This window comes from Oncorhynchus keta, chromosome 19 (assembly GCF_023373465.1).
Source record: "Oncorhynchus keta strain PuntledgeMale-10-30-2019 chromosome 19, Oket_V2, whole genome shotgun sequence".
Taxonomy (NCBI): Eukaryota; Metazoa; Chordata; class Actinopteri; order Salmoniformes; family Salmonidae; genus Oncorhynchus; species Oncorhynchus keta.
In genome coordinates this window covers 69,502,917-69,525,501 of record NC_068439.1, presented here as the reverse complement: position 1 = coordinate 69,525,501, position 22,585 = coordinate 69,502,917, and the positions used below count along the sequence as shown (strand labels likewise).

General features: G+C 40.5%; 1 protein-coding gene across 6 annotated transcripts in view; it reads left to right on the top strand.

Annotated features, from left to right (window-relative positions):
- LOC118398780 (unconventional myosin-VI-like) overlaps positions 1 to 22,585 on the top strand; it is a 128,698-nt gene that overhangs the window by 462 nt on the left and 105,651 nt on the right. The gene's annotated exons all lie outside the window — the stretch shown is intronic.

Sequence of the window (22,585 nt, the reverse complement as noted above, 5' to 3'; positions counted from 1 at the left end):
TTGTTCCGATTTTCGCTCAAAGAAATACTCCCTTTTAGAAAACTTTACCGGTTTCCAATGAGTTCAACATTTAGCTGGTCAATTCGATATTTGACACGCTCCGAGACAACAGTGTGCGGGTATCACTGAAGGTTCATTACACCATTCTAGAGTTGTCATTTCCCAGCTGCAGAGCATGCACTGCTGCGTACATCAGATCAGATAATGCGATTCCAGTCGGTTGTTTTTATAACCGTTCCGACGAATGTTTCCATTACAATATAATTCTAACAATTATGCACCCTCAACGCAATTGCATGAGGATTGATGGAACCCTTGTGTCCTGACCGAAGTGTTCCGGTTTTGTAGCTCATTCGTTTTCTTATCACCCACACACATAGGCAGTACCTGTTGTGTGGCAAGAGATTCAAATGAGCAACCAATTAAAGCATGGACCTGCATCTAGCCTACATAATGTTTAAAAAATAAACAGGAGTTTTCATACAGACACACAGGTACGTGTGCTCTCGTTATGGATTGCAATAACTCATGCCTGTGTTCTCAGATGAGTAATGTCCTAAATAAAAAATGTTACATGGTTACATGAGAATTCAGTGTGTGTCTGATAGACCAGACAGACAATTGATGGAAAGAACTAGAGGTGCCAAGTTCACCATTTTTCCATTGGTCCCACTGTCTGCAGACGTTGCCAACAGGAAATGATTTGTCTCAGTTTTTTGAGGGACTTTGATCTTTGGTCATTTCCATACCTGTTTTATTTTTATGAGAGTGTGAATTGCTATCAGTCACAGTGTTGCTGCTCTTTGTGACAGAGGCGTTGCACCTGTGTTGACATCCTGCTAGTAAAAGTTGAGGGCGTTCAAAGTCCTTTCAGGAAATATTCATTTTACCACCTGGCTCATGCACTGCCGGTTTCACCTTTCTTAAAAGACATTTGAAGACCACTGGAAAGGTCTACTTTTACCCAGTGTATAGCTATTGCTTGTAGGATACAGCAGGCTAAATATCCCCTTTTCTGTTATAACCACTGTGGGTCCAGCTTTAACAATGCAAATTCCTCCATATTATTGGACCATTATTGATGTGCAGCAGCAATACAATTATATAAAAGGCCTTTTAGATTCAATGACTCTGTACGTGCACTATAAAACACAAGGTTTTAAAGCTGTAAAGTGCAATCTCACTGGTTTCTTATTTGACTTCTGCCCTCAGTGTCTTGATGGTAAAACAACATCCCCCACACCATGGGACCAGGGTTATCGTAACCCTTTCATCAGCCACTGGTTAACTCCCAAATGGCAGCCTATTTCCTAAATAGTACACTACTATTGACCAGGGGCCCTATGGGGAATGCACTAAATTGGGAATAGGTTGCCTAACCACCACAGTGTGTATGTGGGTGCCAGTGATGACGGAATGGGGACTCGTGTTTCTTAGGGGTATGATACTCTATGGTGGATTCCATCCAGACCTCATTGGCTCACCCGTGTGCCTTTTGTAATTAGTGGAATGTGATCTGATTTAGTCATGCCCCAGTGAGAAGACTAAAGTCTCTGTTCAGTGTGATGAGGAGTGTCACCTTATACTGTATGTGGTGTGTAGGCTACCCAGACTCTGCTCCCCCAGGTGCTGCATCTGACACCTCTGACTCTTGTTGTATATTCACACACATTCAAAACTAGAGGTCGAACGATTATGATTTTTCAGCGACGATATCGATTATTGGATAACCAAAAAAAGCCGATGCCTATTTGTATTTTATATATATATATATATTTGTAATAATGCCAATTACAACAACACTGAATGATCAATTAACACTTATTTTAACTTAATATAATACATCAATTAAATCAATTTAATCTCAAATAAATAATGAAACGTGTTCAATTTGGTTTAAATAATGCAAAAACACAGTGTTGGAGAAGAAAGTAAAAGTGCAATATCTTTATCTTCAATATTCCCAGTTAAGTTTTTAGGTTGTAGGAATTGATGCGTCGACTATTTAATTTATCATCGAATCACCAGCTTTCATATGTTTGAACCATTGATTTTAAATCGAATCATTGATTTTAAGGAAAGCATTGATGTTTATGGTTAGGCACATTTGTGCAACGATTGTGCTTTTTTTCCCCAGCGATTGTGCTTTAGTTAAATCATCACCCGTTTGGCAAAGGTGAAATAGGCTGTGATTCGATGATAAATGAACAGGCACCGCTTTGATTATATGCAACACAGGACAAGCTAGTTAACCTAGTTATATCATCAACCATGTGTAGTTAACTAGTGATTATGTGAAGATTGTTTTTTATAAGATAAGTTTAATGCTAGCAAGCAACTTACCTTGGCTCCTTGCAGCCACAAGGTCCTTTTGATACTGCACTCGCTTAACAGATGGTCGGCCTGCCGTAACAGGTGGTCGGCCTGCCGTAACAGGTGGTCGGCCTGCCGTAACAGGTGGTCGGCCTGCCGTAACAGGTGGTCGGCCTGCCGTAACAGGTGGTCGGCCTGCCACACAGTCTCCTTGTGGATTGCAATGTAATCGGCCATAATCTGCGTCCAAAAAGGCTGTTTACCAATTGTTATGAAAACTTGAAATCGGCCCTAATTAATCGGTCGACCTCTATTCAAAACCCCCCCAAACCAGCTTTGTTGTGTAGGATCAGGGTTGTAAATGGGAGAGCAATGGAGGTGTGAGCTTTGGTTGTAAAAGGCTAGTAGTTTTATATTTATCTCTCATTTTGTTATTAGCACACAGAACAACAAACCAGGTTCTATAGTAGGTAGGCTATTTAGTGGAAATGATGTGCCGTGAGCTGTTTCTATTGATCTGATATGAAGAATGACACCGTCATGGAAGGTTTTATTTCTTCCCTTTTCAGACCAAATGGCTGAGGTGAGCCTCTGTACTGACTGAGCCTCTACTGTCTATGACAGACCTACTTGGCATTGGTCTTTTATCACATCACACTGCTGAGTTTTGCGAGTGGGCTCGAATCTTCAGTTTATTCATGCCTTTTTCTCCCTCCATGTCTCCGCTGTGAACTTGGCCTGATTGCATAACTTCATGCCTTAAGTGATTTAGCCGGCGACATAGATGCAAATGAACCCAGCCCATCTTTAAGGCAGGTAGTCAGTGTAACCATAGTAACATATGTCGTCCCTGGTGCCAGAACAATAGATCAGGTGTTCCTGACCTTTGGAAACTCAACCCAAGGCCTCCTTAAGGAATGGAGTTATGCTCTCTCACTCCGTAATAGATATCACGTTTATTTATAAAGCCCTTTTTACATCCGTTTATGTCACAAAGTGCTATACAGAAACCCAGCCTAAAAGCCCAATCAGCAAGCAATGCAGATGTAGAACCACGGTGGCTAGGAAAAACTCCCTAGAAAGTCAGGAACCTAGGCGGAAACAGAGAGGACAGGCTCTGAGGTGTGGCCTCTTCTGGCTGTGCCGGGTGGAGATTATAACAGTACATGGCCAAAATGTTCAAAGATGACCAGCAGGGTCAAATAATAATCACAGTGGTTGTAGAGGGTGCAACAGGTCTGCACCTCAGGAGTACATGTCAGTTGGCTTGTCATAGCTGAGCATTCAGAGTTCGAGACAGCAGGTGCGGTAGAGAGAGAGAGAGCGAGAGAGTTGAAAACAGCAGGTTCAGGACAAGATAGCACATCCGGTGAACAGGTCAGGGTTCTATAAAATCTGTACTATTGCTCTAAGGACATTTAGCTTACATGGTTTAGTCTACAGTGCACACACTACAGTTACAGTACCAGTATGTGATTTGTTATTACTGATAGGGTTAGATAATATTTGGGGAGTTGGCTTGATTCAGTATCAGTTTGATAGTTGTTTCCACAACAATGAATATTTTTATACCAGTGCCGAAGTCTGAATAGGCCTTCATACAGATGACACACAGGCTAGACCGAGGACTATTCAATCAATATCAGTTATTTGCTTCTCTGTATTGGAGTAGAAATATTGACGTTATTTTCACTCTGTCTGCAGTCATCTAGTGCTCTAAGCTATGAGTCCAGATAAAGGATTTGCTGTTGACTGAAGCATGAGGAGGTTCCATTTGTAATATATGCAATTATTTATTCTCTATTATTGCCTTGGCCAAGCCCATCCCTGGTTGCTCATTAGGTAGCTTTATTAAGGGAAACTTTGACCCATATTAAACCAGCACTCTCCCTAGTCCCAACCCCATGACATAAAATGAAATATTATAGACTACAGTCTGTTTCTTTTGTTTTCTGTTGGCAATTTTTATACACAGAAACATTATGGTTCTCTGTTCTATAGATGGAACAGTGGGACATTTTGCCTCACCCATGGGATGAGCATTCAGCATTCACTGTTATTTTTTAATTCAGAATTTAACTGCAGCATCAATAATTCATTGTCTCTATGTGGTAACTTTAATGGGTTACACAGTTAATGTTTAAGTTAATTCATTGAGCTGTATCTAAAGATATTTTCTTGAGTTGTTTACATATGTAATTGTATTAGAATGTGTGTGCTGGAGATTGGGAGAACTACATATATATTTTTGTTGTATTGTTCGTATTGGATTACGCGTTTGACTGCAAGTTCCAGAATGCCTTGCGACAGGAAATAGAGAAAGAACGCGCCAGTTCTGTACAAGTGATAAGTGATTATCCTGACTTTCGCTAGCAACTTTTTTTTATAGTTTTGTAGAATATAAAGTTGTTAAATGTAACATGAACAAGTAGTATTACTAAAAGAAGCTTTCATTTCAAACCCGACTTCCCAAGGCATTACTTTGAAGATAGTTATTCTATATTTTGGTGCCGAAACCTGGGAAAAGTTTGAGCTGCGACGAAGATTGTAGGGATGAAGCCGCTGAATTGGCTGAGGAGGAACGTCTGCATGAAGCAGAAAGAATGAGACGAAAGCGAGGAAAATAATATTTTGAGGTGACTGTGTTTTCTATTGTTTTTCTATGGGGAACTAGATTTATGAGGCACCTGTTTGCAGTTCCTATGGCTTCCACTAGATGTCAACAGTCTTTAGAAATTGGTTGATGTTTTTCCTTTGAGAAATGAAGAAGTACTGCTGTTCAGAATGAGTGTCAAGCCAAGTGTACTCTTTTGTTTGGTCCGCTCTCCAGGTCATGCGCTCCACGTTGATTTTATCCACTATTGAACCCAGTATATTCCGTCTTAAATTTGATTGATTATTTACGTTTTAGGATACCTAAAGTTGGATAAGGAAAGTTGTTTGAAATGTTTGGACCAAGTTTACAGGTAACTTATTAGATCATTTGTAGTCATGTTGGGCGAGTTGGAACCGGTGTTTTTCTGAATCAAACGCGCCAAATAAATGGACATTTTGGGAATATAAAAAGGAGTTTATCGAACAAAAGGACCATTTGTGATTGTTTCTGGGACATATTGGAGTGCCAACAGAAGAAGATCTTCTAAGGTAAGGCATGAATTATCTCATTATTTCTGACTTTTGTGTCGCACCTGCTTGGTTGAAATATGATTTTCATGTGTTTGTACGGTGAGGTGCTGTCCTCAGATAATCACATGGTTTGCTTTCGCCGTAAAGCCTTTTAAAAATCTGACAGGGTGGCTGGATTAAGAAGAAGTTGAACTTTATTTTGGTGTATTGCACTTGTAATTTTATGAATTAAATATTTCTAATAATTTTATTAGAATTTCGCGCTCTGCAATTTCACCGGATGCTAGCGGAACGTCTAGCTGTAACAGGTTTTAACAGACAGTAACTATGATGATGCAATCACTCTGCTCAAGAGCAGATTTGGAAGGAAAGATCTTGTGATTAGTGCTCACATGTCAAAGCTGCTGAATATCACTCCTGTGCAGAAATCCTCTGACCTAGGCAGCTATGTGTTGAATGTGAAATTCAGATTAGGAGCTTGGAATCACTGGGTGTAGTGTCAGAAACCTATTAAAGAGTCTTATGCCCAATCTTACTGCAGATGATTACAGAGGACATAGCTCTTGACTATAGTCGTCAGAGGGGAGTAGATGATGAATGGAAAGTGGCTGAGATCGTCAGTTTCCTACAGAAGGAGGTTCAGAGCAGGGAGAGCACTACAAATGACAAGATCATGCAACCAACAGAAAGAGAGCAAACCATGGAACAAGTCAGGCTCCTCCAATGAAAGGAAAACAAAAAGACCCAACATGCCATCTGCTGTGGCACTGCACACAGCCAGCCAGAAGGAACAAAACGGTCTATTCTGTGACAGTGCAGACCACACGCAAAGAGAAACTAAAGAAAATGGGAAGATGCTTTATATGTTTAGGACAGAAACGCATAGCAAAATTCTGAAACGTCAAAGATGTTTCATGTGGAAGCAGACATCACATTGCTGTGTGTACTGGAAAGAGGAGTGAGGTGCATCCCCCTACTGTTTCTGCAGATGCTGCTGTTTCCTCAGCTATTCCCCATTCAGTGAATATTAAACCAGATGGACAGAACACTGTGTTGCTGCAAAGGCATGGGTATAAGGCCCATCCGGCAGGAAGATAGCTCGTTGCTTACTAGATGGAGGCAGTCAAGAGAAACTTCATACATGAAAACCTTGTGAAGGGCTTGAAGCTACCAGTAATCAGACAAGAGGCACTCACTCTTCACACGTTTGGCTCCTCTGCTCCAGCAATGTCCCAACGCAACACAGTGAAAGTCGTCTTGGAGAATGTCTGAGCAAACAGCAGAGAATAGGTATAGAGGCAATTGAAACCCCACAAGTGTACACAGCTGTGATGAAGGTTTCTGGTGAACAGATTGAACATGAGCTCAATGGAAGGGGACTTCAGCTTGCAGACTTTCCAGGAGATGACACTGATCCTGAACTCTCTGTCCTGATAGGAGCAGACTACTACTGGCAGATAGTATCAGGCAGAGTGGAGCGACTGACGAATACACTGGTTGCTTTAGAGAGCACCGTTGGATGGTTGGTGCAGGGACCAGTGTCCATGTCAAGTGTCGCCGAGGCAACATGCATGTTCATCCCACTTGAAGAAGACACACTAGTCTCCAAACAACTGCATGCATTCTGGGAGCTTGAGTCTCTGGGTTTTCTAAGCGAGAAAACACAGAAACCAGAGGAAAACGAGGCTCTACAGAGGTTCGAGAAAACAACCACCTTCAATGATGGACGATACCACGTGGAGTTGCCATGGAAACGAGAAATGCAAGACAACTATAGAATCGCCAAGAAACGGTTTGAAGGTCTGAAGAAAAGACTGAAGAAGGATGTGACGTTGTATAGCAGATACAATGAAGTAGTAGAAGACTACTTACAACAGGATATGGAAGAGGACGTGCCCAAGGACAACGCATCAAGCGCAGACAACGTAAAATACTACTTACCTCACCATGCAGTACACTGAGGAGATAAGGTGATGACAAAACTAAGAGTGGTGTTTGATGCCTCATCCCATGAAGATGTCTGTCCATCCCTCAATGACTGTCTACTCACAGGACCGAACCTGAATCCGGATCTGCTCAGCGTTCTCATAAAGTTCAGACTACATGAGATCGCATTCATGGCAGACATCAAGAAGTTTTTCCTGCAGATATCTCTAGCAGAGAGAGACCGAGACGACGTGAGATTCCTGTGGCTCACAGGCCCATCAAGGGGAGAAAATGAAGAGGAGCTGTGTGTGCTGAGGATGAAGAGTGGTATTTGGAGCTTCCCCAAGTCCATTCTTGCTGGCAGCTACAATCAGGAAGCACCTGAAACAATATAAAACATAACAACCAGAAGTTGTAGATGACTTCATTGCAAGTTCACGCAATGTTGAAGAGGCTTACCTTGTGACAACTGCAACAACTGCAACGCGAATGCTGTCGATTGCAGGTATGGACCTCTGCAAGTGGATGACCAACTCTCCTGAACTGAAAACAAAATGGGAGGAGAGTACGACAACTGACCACCCGTTGATGCTAGAAACACAAGTAGTGCTGAAGGTTTTCACCATCAGGATCAAGTGCATGTTCCAGGAAATGTGGGAGAGGAGACTCAGCTGGGACAAAGGATTACCACCTGATCTGACATGACAATGGCAACAGTGGTGTTCAGAACTACCCCAGTTACACCAGCTCGCCATACCAAGGTGGTACAGAACAGACATGCGGCCACGGAACAGCCACACCCTGAAATTACACGTGTTCTGTGATGCAAGTGAAAGGGCTTACAGTGCAGTAGCTTACTTGCAAGGTGAATCACAATCCAGGGAAACTACAAGTCTAGTCGCATCCAAGTCCAGGGTAGCCCCACTTAAGAAAATGTCTCTGCCACGCCTGGAGCTCATGGGAGCTGTGATTGGAGCAAGACTAGCAAACAACCTGATGACCACACTAAAAATGGAAGAAAAACAGATCATAATGTGGACAGACTTGATGATCATGCTGCATTGGATTTGCAGCTCAGTTAAGAAATTCAGAGTCATGGTCACATATTGAAGGGAAAACTAATCCAGCCGGCATCCCTACAAGAGGACAAACTGTTCGAAAACGTGACACAGAGCCAGCTATGGTGGAATGGACCCAGAATTCTGACATCACCCAATCAGTCCGAGGAGACTGATGATAACAAGGTTCTAGAAGAGGTAAATATAGAACTCAAGTCCAGTCGCCAGGTTACTGTACAACTCGCAGCAAACAGCACAGACATCACTGAACCTGTGTTGGAGCTTGAAAGGCACAGCAAACTGAAAAGAGTGTTCAGAGTCACCGCCTAGATAAAGAGATTCAAAGCCAATGCTCGTACAAACAAAGATGCAAGGTGAACTGACTGCTGATGAACTGTTCGATGCAGAAAAGTACTGGATCAAGGTAACACAACAGCAGAGTTTCGGACAGGAGATCAAACTACTGAAGGCAGGAAAAAGCCTAAACAATGACTGTAAAATCAGAGAACTGAAACCGTTCTTGGATGAATACAAACTACTCGGTGTAGGAGGAAGACTGCAACTGTCCAACTTCACATTCAGAGAGCAGCACCCATGGTTTCTGGCCAACAAGTACAGATACTCAGAAATGCTGATAGAGTACCACCATGAGAAGGTCATGCATTCTGGAGCAAGAAACACTCTAGTACAAATCAGAGAGCGATACTGGATTTTGCGTGCTAGGAAGCTAGTCAAGAGCACAGTGGCAAGATGTATAGTGTGCAAGAGATTCAAGGCAAGGGCCGGACATCAGGTCACGGCGCCTTTACCAAAAGACAGAATAACTGAATCCCCACCATTCAAAGTCACAGATGTGGATTTTGCAGGACCCCTCTATGTGAAAGAAAATGGTTCTGTAAAGAAGTCATACATTGCACTGTTCACTTGTGCTGTAACCAGAGCAGTGCATTTGGAACTGGTCTCAGATCAGTCAACAGATACATTCCTGTTAGCTCTAAAGATTCATCTCAAGGAGAGGATTATGCAAGATAATACACCCAGACAAACCTGGAAACTAGGAAAGATTGAGGAACTGTTTCCAGGCTGAGACGGCCTAGTTAGGTCATGCTCAGTTCGTACTACTTCAGGGACTTTGTTGAGGAGACCTATTCAGTTGATAAACTGCCTAGAGATTTGGATGAACACAGTTGTTCATCGGGGGGAGGATGTTGTAACTTTAATGGGTTACAAAGTTAATGTTTAAGTTGATTCATTGAGCTAGATCTAAAGATATTTTCTTTAGAGTTGTTTACATATGTAATTGTATTAGAATTTGTGTGTTGGAGATTTAGAGAACTACATATATTTTTGTTGTATTGGTTCGTATTGGATTATGCTTTTGACTGCAAGTTCCAGAATGCCTTACGACAGGAAGTAGAGAACACGCCTGTTATGTACAAGTGATTATCCTGACTTTCGCTAGCAACTTTCTTTTACTGTTTTGTAGAATCTGAAGTTGTTAAATGTTAATGTGAACAAGTAGTATTACTAAAAGAAGCTTTCATTTCAAACCCGACGTCCCGAGTCATTACTTTGAAGACAGTTATTCTATACTCTATGGCCATGGATCATGTATAGCTTTTACTTATCTTGCGTCTCCCCTGTGTTGCTATTCCTCCTGTACCGATGTTGAAACTTAACTAAGTGCTTTTAAGAGACACAGTGGGATAAGCAGCTTGGGGCCTCCAGACTCTGGCTGGATCCCAAATGGCACCCTATTCCCCTACATACTGTAGTGCACTACTTTTGACCAGGGCCCACAGTTTTGTACACTATATAGGGAATAGGGTGCCATTTGGGACTCTGAGTGTGTGTGTGTTTCTGCTTGGGCCTAATGTTGTGGCTCAAGCTAGCTGTGTGAGCGAGGCCACCACTGTTTTCCTGCCAGTTCCATTTGGCTCCAGTCATTGTCTCAAAGTGTTTTCCATGTTCTCGTTGGCTAGATAAGATGGATGGGCTCTTGGGAAATGGGAACTCCTGGTTTTCAGTGTCTCTGACTTGCTATCTGAGTGTCTTCAGACCGTGACACCACCGAGGCTTCCTCTCTATTCATTGTCTGGTGGCTGTGGAGTGTCTCTCTTGAGTCCCAAATGGTACCCTATTCCCTAATATAGTGCGCTACCCTATGGGCCCTGGTCAAAAGTATTGACTACAAATGGAATAGGTTGCCATTTGTGTGGTATGTGCGCATTGAATAATCAGTGGTGTATCTGTATAGGGATGACATCACACAGCAGAGAGATTACTGTACGCCTGAAAAGAGAAGATTGTGGGAGCGAGATTTCGGCTGTCTGTGTAGCACTCGAGGGACTGGCCGTAGGGGGATGTTGTCTTAGGGTTTAGTTGACAAAGGACAGACTGGGTCCTAGTAAAGGTTCCTTTTCAGTTTGTGGAATCCTTAGTTGAGATCCATGCGATTTGCTCAAACTTTTGAGTAGGCCTAAATGGTGGAAATGTCAATGGAAGATAGGCTACGATTAATGCCAATGTGATAATGATAGCTCATAGTGATGGGGGGGATTGATACAGTTACATATCATAATATTATTTTAGACAATATAATACCTTTGACTAAAAGTATAGATTTGTTAAAATATGATTTATTTTTCATTATTATTGTTATTATTATTATTAGGTATTAACTCATTGTTCATCCTATAGCTTCTTCTCCATCTTCTTTTTTAAATAGTGAGCCAACAGCAGACGTGTGTATATATATATATATATATATATATATATATATATATATATATATATATATATATATATATATATAGTTTTGGAACATTAAATCGCAATAAAATCACAGTATCGAATCACAATACATATAGAATCAGGACAATCACAAAGTATATCTTACCGGCACATACAGTTCCTACAGAAAGTATTCACACCCCTTGACTTTGTTGTTTTTGATTTAGATGTTGTGTCACTGGCCTACACACAATACCCCATAATGTCAGATGAGTTATGTTTTTAGAAATGTGTACAAATTAATAAAAAATGAGGAGCTGAAATGTGTTGAATCAATAAGTATTCAACTCCTTTGTTATGGCAAGCCTAAATGCGTTCAGGAGTAAAAATGTGCTCAACATGTCACATAATAAGTTGCATGGACTCACTCTGTGTGTAATAGTGTTTAACATTTTTTTTAAAATTACAACCAGATCTCTGTACCTCACACACACTGAGATGTTTAAAACATTAAGAACACCTGCTCTTTCCATGGCAGACTGACCAGGTGATAGCTAGGATCTCTTATTGATGTCACCTGTTACATCCACTTCAATCAGTGTAGATAAAGAGGAGGAGACAGGTTCTTCATGGATTTTTAAGCCTTGAGACAACTGAGACATGGATTGTGTATGTGTGACATTCAGAGGATGAAAGGGCAAGACAAGCGATTTAAGTGCATTTGGACAGGGTATGGTAGTAGGAGCCAGGCGCACTGGTTTAAATGTGTGTCAAGAGCTGCAACGTTGCTGGGTTGTTAACGCTCAACAATTTCCCATGTGTTTCAAGAATGGTCCACCACCCAAAGGACATCCAGCCAACTTGACACAGCTGTGGGAAGCATTGCAGTCAACATGGGCCAGCATCCCTGTGGAACACTTTCGACACCTTGTAAAGTCCATGCTCCAACAAATTGAAGCTGTTCTGTGGTCATAAAGGTGGGGTGCAACTCAATATCAGGATGGTATCCTTAATGTTTTGTACACGCAGTGTAAAATGATTTAAACACCAATTCAACCACAAAGACCAGGGAGGTTTTCCAATGCCTTGCAAAGAAGGGCACATATTGGTAGATGGCTAAAATAAAAAAAGCTAACATTAAAAATCCCTTTGACCATGGTGACGTTCTGAATTACACTTTGGATGGTGTATTAATACACCAAGTCACTACAAAGATTACAGGCGTCCTTCCTAACCCAGTTGCCGGAGAGGAAGGAAACTGTTCAGGGATTTCACAATGAGCCCAATGGTGACTTTAAAACAGTTACAGAGTTTGATGGCTGTGATAGAACTGAGGATGGATCAACAACATTGTAGTGAATCCACAATAATGACTTTTAACAGGACAATAACCTAAAACACAAGACCAAATATACACTTACCAAGACAACAGTTGAACAGTTGATTACCAAGACAACATTGAACGTTCATGAGTGGCCTAGTTTAAAATGTTGATTTAAATGGCTGTCTAGCAATGATCAACAACCAACTTGACAGAGTTAGAATACTTTTTTAAAATAATAATGTGCGAATATTGTACAATCCCGGTGTGCAAAGCACTTAGACTTACCCAGAAAGACTCACAGCTGTAGCCTAATCTCTGCCAAAGGTGATTCTAATGTATTGAATCAGGAGTGTGAATACTTATGTAAATGATGTATTTCTGTATTTAATTTTCAATAAATTTGATACTATTTCTAAAAACTTGTTTTCACTTTGTCCAGTATGGGGTGTTGTGTTTAGTTGGGTGTCTCTTTTTGTTGTCCATTTTGAATTCAGGCTATAACACAACAAAGTGGAATAAGTCAAGGGGTGCAAAGGCACTGTCAGTGTCGTGATAATATCATATCGAGACGTCTTGGCAATCCCCAGCCAAAGTAGTGCACGACTCATGAGTAGCATGATTGAAAATAAAATTGGTTGGATACATTCAAAGTGAATTCACACTGAAGAGTAACACGTTAAGGTCCTTTTCATTGTCTTACTGATACTTTAATTACAGATAAGAATGTGTGACCTGGAAGCTGCCCTGCCTTTTGGCAGTTTGACTTGTTAGATTTATTTCACCATTTTAAACACAATACAACTACACGTGGATAATGTTATGACAATCTTATTTTGAAAAAGTATTTCCGTTGTGGTCCTCTTAAATAAATGGTTAAAACATTCACAATCATATTATATTAAACATAGTAGGCTTAGGCTAGACAGTAGACAATGCAGTGCAGTGATGAGCAAATCCCCTAGTCCAGGGGTTCTCAACGTTTTGGGTCCGGGGACCTTGTTGTGATAGCAAATTCATCTGGGACCCCTCATAACTCCAGGGAAATAACATAGCATACAAGGAGTTTTACTATGACTTTGGTAGTGCATGGCCTGAAAAAACAGGTCTCATGCCCTGGGAAGGAACATCTTAAAGGCACACTTCTTGGCATTGGGGAGAATGTTGTCGTTTTCAAGCACATTTCCTGCTATTTAAAAAATGAAATGCCACGAGTCAGAACTCGAACTTTTTTTTTTTTTTTTTAAAGCTTAAATTACAGAGCATTTACAGTGCCTATAAGAAAGTCTATACCCCTTTTGAACTTTATTTTCACATTTTATTGTGTTTCAAAGTGGGATTGATCTACCCAAAATTCTCTGTCAAAGGGAAAATACAATTCTACAAATGTTTTAAATTAATAAAAATTCAATAACTCTAAATGAGTTCAGAAGTAATATTTGGCTTAACACATCACTTAATAAATTATATGGACTCTGTGTGAAATAATAGGGGACCCCCCCCATCTCTTTTCGGTGTTATGTACAACAGTTAGAATTTTTTTAAGCTGTAAAACAGAAAAATTTACAAAAAGTATAGGGCATTTACAACTTTAAATAACATAGATTCACCTCCCAAGTTTAGATAATAAGAATAAACTCATGCAATGCAATAACATTGTATTTACCTGAATTGCTGGCAGCGGTCTGAAGTACGGAGTCAGGTGATGTTGCCAGCCATAGCTTTCCAACAGCAGCATACCATCCTCTAGTCGTCAAACCAGCTGTGCTGATGCTGAAAGAAAAACATTATAAAATTGTATCATTCCGGCCATTATTATGAGCTGTCCTCCCCTCAGCAGCCTCCTGTGTACTGCATAGATCATACACATAGCTAGCTAGCTAGCCAGCCAGCCGGGGCTGCAGTATTGTTGAGAGCAGTAGCAACACTTTTGCAGTTCTCCAAGGCTGTCTTTAAATAAAAAAAAATAAAAATACCACATAGCAAGGATGATCTACATACTGAGCAGCTCGTAGTATCGACAGAAGCCTGAGGTATGGCAGACCATTCAGAACTGATCTCTCGGCATGCCCATCCATTATCTCAGCCAATCATGATTAGGTTCCAGTCCTTTTCCGTGGCTAAATCAACTAGGCTTGTAATTGTAACAATTTTCTTCGTATTACAGATGACGTACAAGTTTTGTTATTAAGGCACATCAAAGTTCACATGTTCAAGAAGGCATTATTGCAACAACAACAAAAAATGCATTTTGATGCAAATGCCTCCTGTGAAGTAGTGACGTCCGTCATACGCCCAGCTTTCTGAAATGGGTCCCTATTAAGGTTGACATGATGTTTGAATGACTACCTCTTCCTCTGTCCCCCATACATACAACATATTTAATGTTCCTCAGTCAAAAAATGAATGACTACCTCTCCCTCAGTCAAAAAAAATTCAAGTACAAATTCAACTACAAAAACCAGGTAGCTTTTCGAAAGCCTCATAAAGAAGGTTAGTGATTGGTAGATGGCTAACAGCAAATCAATATATTGATGATATCTTTAAGCGTAGTCAAGTTAATAATTATGCTGTGGATGATGTATTAAACCAACCAGACACATAAATTATGCAGTCATCCTTTTGAACTGCAGGACAGGAAGGAAACCTTTTAGGGATGTCCCCATGAGTCCATTGGTGACAGTTCAATGGCTGTGATGGGAGAACTGAGGATGGATCAACAACATTGTAGTGACTCCACAATAATGACCTAAATGACAGAGTGAAAATAAGAATACAAATATACAAAATATTCCAAAACATGCAACAAGACACTAAAGTAATACTGCTGCCTAAATGCAAGGCCTTAGGTTTGGGGCAAATCCAACACCACACATCACTGAGTAACTTAACTTCCTCTTTATTTTCAAACATGGTGGTGGCTGCATCATATTATGGATATGTTTGACATTGGCAAAGACTAGGGAGTTTTTCAGGATGAAAAGAAACAGGATGGAGGTAAGCACAGGCAAAATCCAAAAGGAAAACCTGTTTAAGTCTGCTTTACACCAGACACAGGGAGAGGGATTCAGCTTTCAGCAGGAGAATAACCTACAACACAAAGCCAAATCTACACGGGAGTTGCTTATCAAAAAGACAGTGAATGTCCCTGAGTGGCCAAGTACAGTTTTGACATAAATATGCTTGAAAATTTACGGCAAGACTTGAAAATTGCTGTCTAGCCATGATCCCCAACATCTTGACACTTGACTTTTGAAAAGAATAATGGGCAAATATTGCACAATACAGTTGTGCACAGCTCTTATGAGACTTACCCAAGAAGACTCACAGCTGTAATCGCTGCCAAAGGTGTTTCTAACGTTTATTGACTCGGTTGAATACTTATCTAATAAAAATATATATTCCAATTTGACATTAGTGTTTGGTGTATATTGTTGTCAAAAAAAGATAATTAAATCAATTTAATCCCAATTTGTAAAAATAAAATGTAAAGAAATCTAGGGGGCACTTTCTATAGGCAGTGTGTGTACCAAAAATATATTTTTTTGGGGGGGGATACAAGAAGTATTAAGTGGAAAATACTGCAGATGTCAATCTCCATGTGAGCCTCCCATGGCCATGTTGCCCAGGGTGAAGAACAGAAATTGTAGATTAATAATATTACATTGAATTTTATTACACCCTCTAAACTTATTCCATGTATCCCTGGGCCAAAATGTGTAAAATATTTTGTTGTTGGTAATACTTGTGTGTGTGTGTATATATAAAACATGATAAAAAAATAAATTTTAAAAATAATTATATATATATATATATATATACACACACACACAGTACCAGTTAACAGTTTGGACACACCTACTCATTCAAGGGTTTTTCATTATTTTTACAATTTTCTACATTGTGGAATAATATTGAAGACATCACAACTATGGAATCATGTAGTAACCAAAAAAAGTATTTAACAAATCAAAATATATTTACATTTGAGATTCTTCAAAGAAGACACCCTTTGCCGTGATGACAGCTTTGCACAGTCTTTGCATTCTCTCAACCACCTTCATATGATAGAAACCTGGAATGCATTTCAATTCACAGGTGTGCCTTGTTAAAAGGGAATTTGTGGAATTTCTTTCCTTAATGCGTTTGAGCCAATCAGTTGTGTTGTGACAAGGTAGGGTGGTATACAGAAGATAGCCCTATTTGGTAAAAGACCAAGTCCATATTATGGCAATAATTGCTCAAATAAGCTAAGAGAAACATCAGTCCATCATTACTTTAAGACATGAAGGTCAGTCAATCCGGAACATTTCAAGAACTTTGAAAGTATCTTCAGTTGCAGTTGCAAAAACCATCAAGCGCTATGATGAAACTGGCTCTCATGAGGACCGCCACAGGAAAGGAAGACCCGGAGTTACCTCTGCTGCAGAGGATAAGTTCATTAGAGTTACCAGCCTCAGATTGCAGCCCAAATAAATTCTTCACAGAGTTCAAGTAACAGACACATCTCAACATAAACTGTTCAGAGGAGACTGTGTGAATCAGGCCTTCATGGTTGAACTGCTGCAAAGAAACCACTACTAAAGGACACCAATAAGAAGAAAATACTTGCGTGGGCCAAGCAACACGAGCAATGGACATTAGAACGGTGGTACTCTGTCCTTTGGTCTGATGAGTCCAAATTTTAGATTTTTGCTTCCAACCACTGTATCTTTGTGAGACTCGGAGTAGGGGAACATATTATCTCTGCATGTGTGGTGTGATGGTGTGGGGGTGCTTTGCTGTTGCTTTTTTCAGAATTCAAGGCACACTTAACTGGCATGGCTACAGCCGCATTCTGCAGCGACACGCCATCCGATCTGGTTTGCGCTTAGTGGGACTATCATTTGTTTTGCAACAAGACAATGACGCAACACACCTTCTGATTGTATAATGGCTATTTGACCAAGAAGGAGAGTGATGGAGTGCTGCATCAGATGACCTGTCCTCCACAATCACCCGACCTCAACCCAGTTTGGGATGAGTTGGACCGCAGAGTGAAGGAAAAGCAGCCACCACTGCTCAGCGTATGTGGGAACTCCTTCAAGACTGTTGGAAAATCATTCCAGGTGAAGCTGGTTGAGAGAATGCCAAGAGTGTGCAAAGCTGTCATAAAGACAAAGGTTGGCTACTTTGAATAATCTAAAATATATAACATATTTTGACTTGTTTAACACTTCTTTTTTTTTTTGCTACATGATTCCATATGTGTTATTTCATAGTTTTGATGTCTTCACTATTATTCTGCAATGTAGAAAATAGTTTTAAAAAATATATACAGATAAACCCTTGAGTGTGTATGTGTGTGTGTGTGTGTGAGATCGGACCACCTGCAGTACCTCCACGGATCCTAGTTTGAGAACACGTGACCTTCTCTATGCTTAGCCTGAAATGGTGCTCAATTCATTAGGGGCTACAATTTTTTGTGGTTTAAAGATACATTGAATTTGGATGATAATCAATGTTGCGAATGCACTGCATTTACAGTTGAAATCGGAAGTTTACATACACCTTAGCCAAATACATTTAAACTCAGTTTTTCACAATTCCTGATATTTAATCCTAGTAGGATTACCACTTTATTTTAAAAATGTGAAATGTCAGAATAATAGTAGAGAGAGTGATTTATTTAATATTTTATTTATTTCATCACATTCCCACTGGGTCAGAAGTTTACATACATTGAATTAGTATTTGGTAGCATTGCCTTTAAATTGTTTAACTTGGGTCAAACGTTTCAGGTAGCCTTCCACAAGCTTCCCACATTCCTCCTGACAGAGCTGGTGTAACTGAGTCAGGTTTGTAGGCCTTGTTGCTCGCACACGCTTTTTCAGTTCTGCCCTCATATTTTCTATCCTTGCTCCCAAGGATGAACCAAACTTGTGGAGGTCTACAATTATTTTTCTGACGGCTTGGCTGATTTCTTTTGATTTTCCCATGATGTCAAGCAAAGAGGTACTGAGTTTGAAGGTAGGCCTTGAAATACATCCACAGGTACACCTCCAATTGACTCAAATTATGTCAATTAGCCTATCAGAAGCTTCTAAAGCCATTACATTTTCTGGAATTTTCCAGGCTGTTTAAAGGCACAGTCAACTTAGTGTATGTAAACTTCTGACCCACTGGAATTGTGATACAGTGAAATAATCTGTCTGTAAACAATCGTTGGAAAAATTACTTGTCATGCACAAAGTAGATGTCCTAACCGACTTGCCAAAACTATAGTTTGTTAACAAGAAATTTGTGAAGTAGTTGAAAAACAAGTTTTAATGATTCCAACCTAAGTGTATGTAAACTTCTGACTTCAACTGTATGAAATAGGAATAAGGCCTATAGGAAGGAATCGATGTGATACATATGCCTAGTTTGCCACAGGACCTGTATAATTTGTCCTATGTTTATCTTAAGTGGCAGAGTCCCTCTGAAAACAGTTTATTGGCATTCGACTTCGACTTGAAGAAGAGGATTCTTGTCAATCTTTAAGCTGTGTAACAGGGTTGTAGGTTGAAGTTATACTTTGGATTCACCGCGTCTGCCGACCTCATCAAAACCAAGTTCACTGAACTGGGAGGGAGTTTACACAATGGAGTCTCTAGGAACAGAAGGGAAGGGATTCCTGTCCACTTCAATAGCAACAAGCTGGTAATCTGCTGATCCTTTTACTCCTAGTTTGGGCAAGACTTGGCTGCAGGAGAGTGATGCCTCAGCTTTTGTATAATCACATACTGGATCACATTCACCCACCTGGCACACGAACTGGAGAAATGTTGTTGAATGGAAAACATGAGCAGTCATACAGGCCATGTTCAGGTGCTGTTGTTGGCTACCTCCTGTCTTTTAAACCGTTTACTCACGTCTGGTGGCCACTGCTCACTAACACAACCCTAGTAGGCTTTACCTTCCTAGACCAGACTGGCTGGCACCAGGATCAGGAACCTACTCCTGCTGAGCCTCTGTCAGCTCCAGTTAACAGGGCATGGATGAAGGCCCTATTTCTGACCTGTAGTCAGGAACCCCCTCTGGCAGAAACTATCACAGAGTCACCATCACAGAACCCTAGAGTTAGAATGAGTTAACCTGTCAAATTGTGATGTCAGAGGTTCCAGTCCCATTCTACTCATTATATTTCTATGGATGCAACCCTGACTGAGGAGAAAAATGAACATCTGTTGTGTGAGTACGACAGTGAAAATTGAATGTTAATACATATTTATAACGTGTCCGTAAGGTGTTAACTTAAATCAATAAGCTTGTAGTATGATAATCCTCACTCGCAAAACTGACAGTTACAATTGTGGTGTACAGACCATATCCTAGGCCTAACTGACACACCCTTCAGGGCAGGGAAGCCATAATCTTATAGTCAGTCTCCCTCTGGGACACAAGTCATGTCTCGACAAACTAACTCCAACTGATTCTGACTCCATGATGCAAGTACTACTTACTTAGCATGATATATGGCATTAAAGTACACTATAGTACTAGTCTGTGGAGTAGGCCCCTCCCACTTTAAGCTCACTCATTACATTTTGCAGTCTGTAGTTATTACTTATCAGATGTTCTATAAATAACCACCATCCAAAGTCATACCGTATAAAATCACAACAGCTATGAAATAAAACAGGACGCTTCGGTACAATTTTATGAATGCCAACAGGGAATTTGTTCGTTTGACAATGTGGAATCATTTTGTGTCTAAAATTAATTATGCGAGAGATGGTGGTGGAAATGCCTTTATGTGTAAATATTGATATAATAACCATCATATCGAAGTAATCTTGAAGTTACGCTATGGTGTGTGGTCCTTCATCAACGACGACGATGATTCAGGAAACCATTCCGTTTATTAGGCTACAGATTAAATAAATTATGATGAACTTCACCGGGTGGTGAAAGTGAACAGTAACGATGCTACTTTCCAATAAGTATCAAGGGTCTTATTCTGGTGACATGATCGATGCTTGACTGCCATTTGACAAATATAAATATTTTTGCTGTTATCCATAATAATCTCATGTAAACTAGCCTACCCTCACAGCCTATCTGCGCTGTATCTGCCAGCTGTTGGTTAGAGTGCAGGTGTCAAGGCACATTTGTTATTTAACACAACAGTTTTTGTGACAAAACTATCGATTTCGAGTTGAAAATATGATGGAATCACATTGAATTTTGTATTTTTATTTGGTACATAAAAAAGTGTGTTTTGTGTGGGCTAGGTCATCACGTACTGATTTTTTGTGATTTTTTTGGGGGGTGAAAAACAATGTACATATTTTCTTCATGCAGATTTTTGAATATTTGCATGATAATCTGTCGTTATGAGTAGACAGGATGAGGGACAGGAAATGCTAGTTAATTATTTTAATATGCTATATTTATAGAACTAAGCATAAGCTAAAAATGCTGACTGTCATAGCACTTGAAAGGGACTGAAGCAGATTGAAAAGGCTTTGAAGGCTCAGCTCTTTGGAGTTTCGTTCTTTTTCAGTGCTGCCTCTGGGCCCATTGTTTCTAAACATATCACAAGGTTTTGTTTCACTCTTCACCACAAGACTTTCCTTTACTATGACGGTGAGCTGTCAGTGTGTGGCAGACAGTCCCGAACACCGCTATTACAATCCTCTGTTTGTCCCAGCCGTGGCAGAGCGAGGAGGAGGACCAACATGCATAACTCACAACCCATTTAAACGCTGCCTCTCAACTATTTTGATTTGACATCCTCTGCTGGGGAAGCAGTGGCTTTCTTTAGAATAGATAGGATACAGTCTGCCTTTCTCTCCTAATCCTCTTCAGAAACATCCAATACACTTAAACCAGCAGCTGCTATTGGTCTGAAAATCCATATTAATACCATTTGGTTTACTGTCTTCGCTGAAATATCCTGACCCTCCCAGCCACCACACATAGACACTCCCACCCCTTGACCTTCGTGTCGCCCTCCCTAAGCTGTTCTCTTCCCATATTTCGCTTCAGCAGTTTGTCAGATTGTGGAGTGAGAGAGAAACAGACTCACTCTGGGGCAGCTGACACCATGATCCCCAATCACACTATGTTCCATTAAACAAACAACAAATCACACTTCCCAGGTCCCACTATGTTCCATTCAAGGAACAACAAATCACACTTCCCAGGTCCCACTATGTTCCATTAAACAAACAACAAATCACACTTCCCAGGTCCCACTATGTTCCATTCAAGGAACAACAAATCACACTTCCCAGGTCCCACTATGTTCCATTAAACAAACAACAAATCACACTTCCCAGGTCCCACTATGTTCCATTCAAGGAACAACAAATCACACTTCCCAGGTCCCACTATGTTCCATTAAACAAACAACAAATCACACTTCCCAGGTCCCACTATGTTCCATTAAACAAACAACAAATCACACTTCCCAGGTCCCACTATGTTCCATTCAAGGAACAACAAATCAACCCTTCCCAGTTCCCACTATGTTCCATTCAAGGAACAACAAATCAACTCTTCCCAGGTCCCACTATGTTCCATTCAAGGAACAACAAATCACACTTCCCAGGTCCTACTACGTTCCATTAAACAAACAACAAATCACACTTCCCAGGTCCCACTATGTTCCATTCAAGGAACAACAAATCAACTCTTCCCAGGTCCCACTATGTTCCATTCAAGGAACAACAAATCACACTTCCCAGGTCCTACTACGTTCCATTAAACAAACAACAAATCACACTTCCCAGGTCCCACTATGTTCCATTCAAGGAACAACAAATCAACCCTTCCCAGTTCCCACTATGTTCCATTCAAGGAACAACAGATCACACTTCCCAGGTCCCACTATGTTCCATTAAACAAACAACAAATCACACTTCCCAGGTCCCACTATGTTCCATTCAAGGAACAACAAATCAACCCTTCCCAGGTCCCACTATGTTCCATTCAAGGAACAACAAATCACACTTCCCAAGTCCCACTATGTTCCATTCAAGGAACAACAAATCAACCCTTCCCAGGTCCCACTATGTTCCATTCAAGGAACAACAAATCAACCCTTCCCAGGTCCCGCTATGTTCCATTCAAGGAACAACAA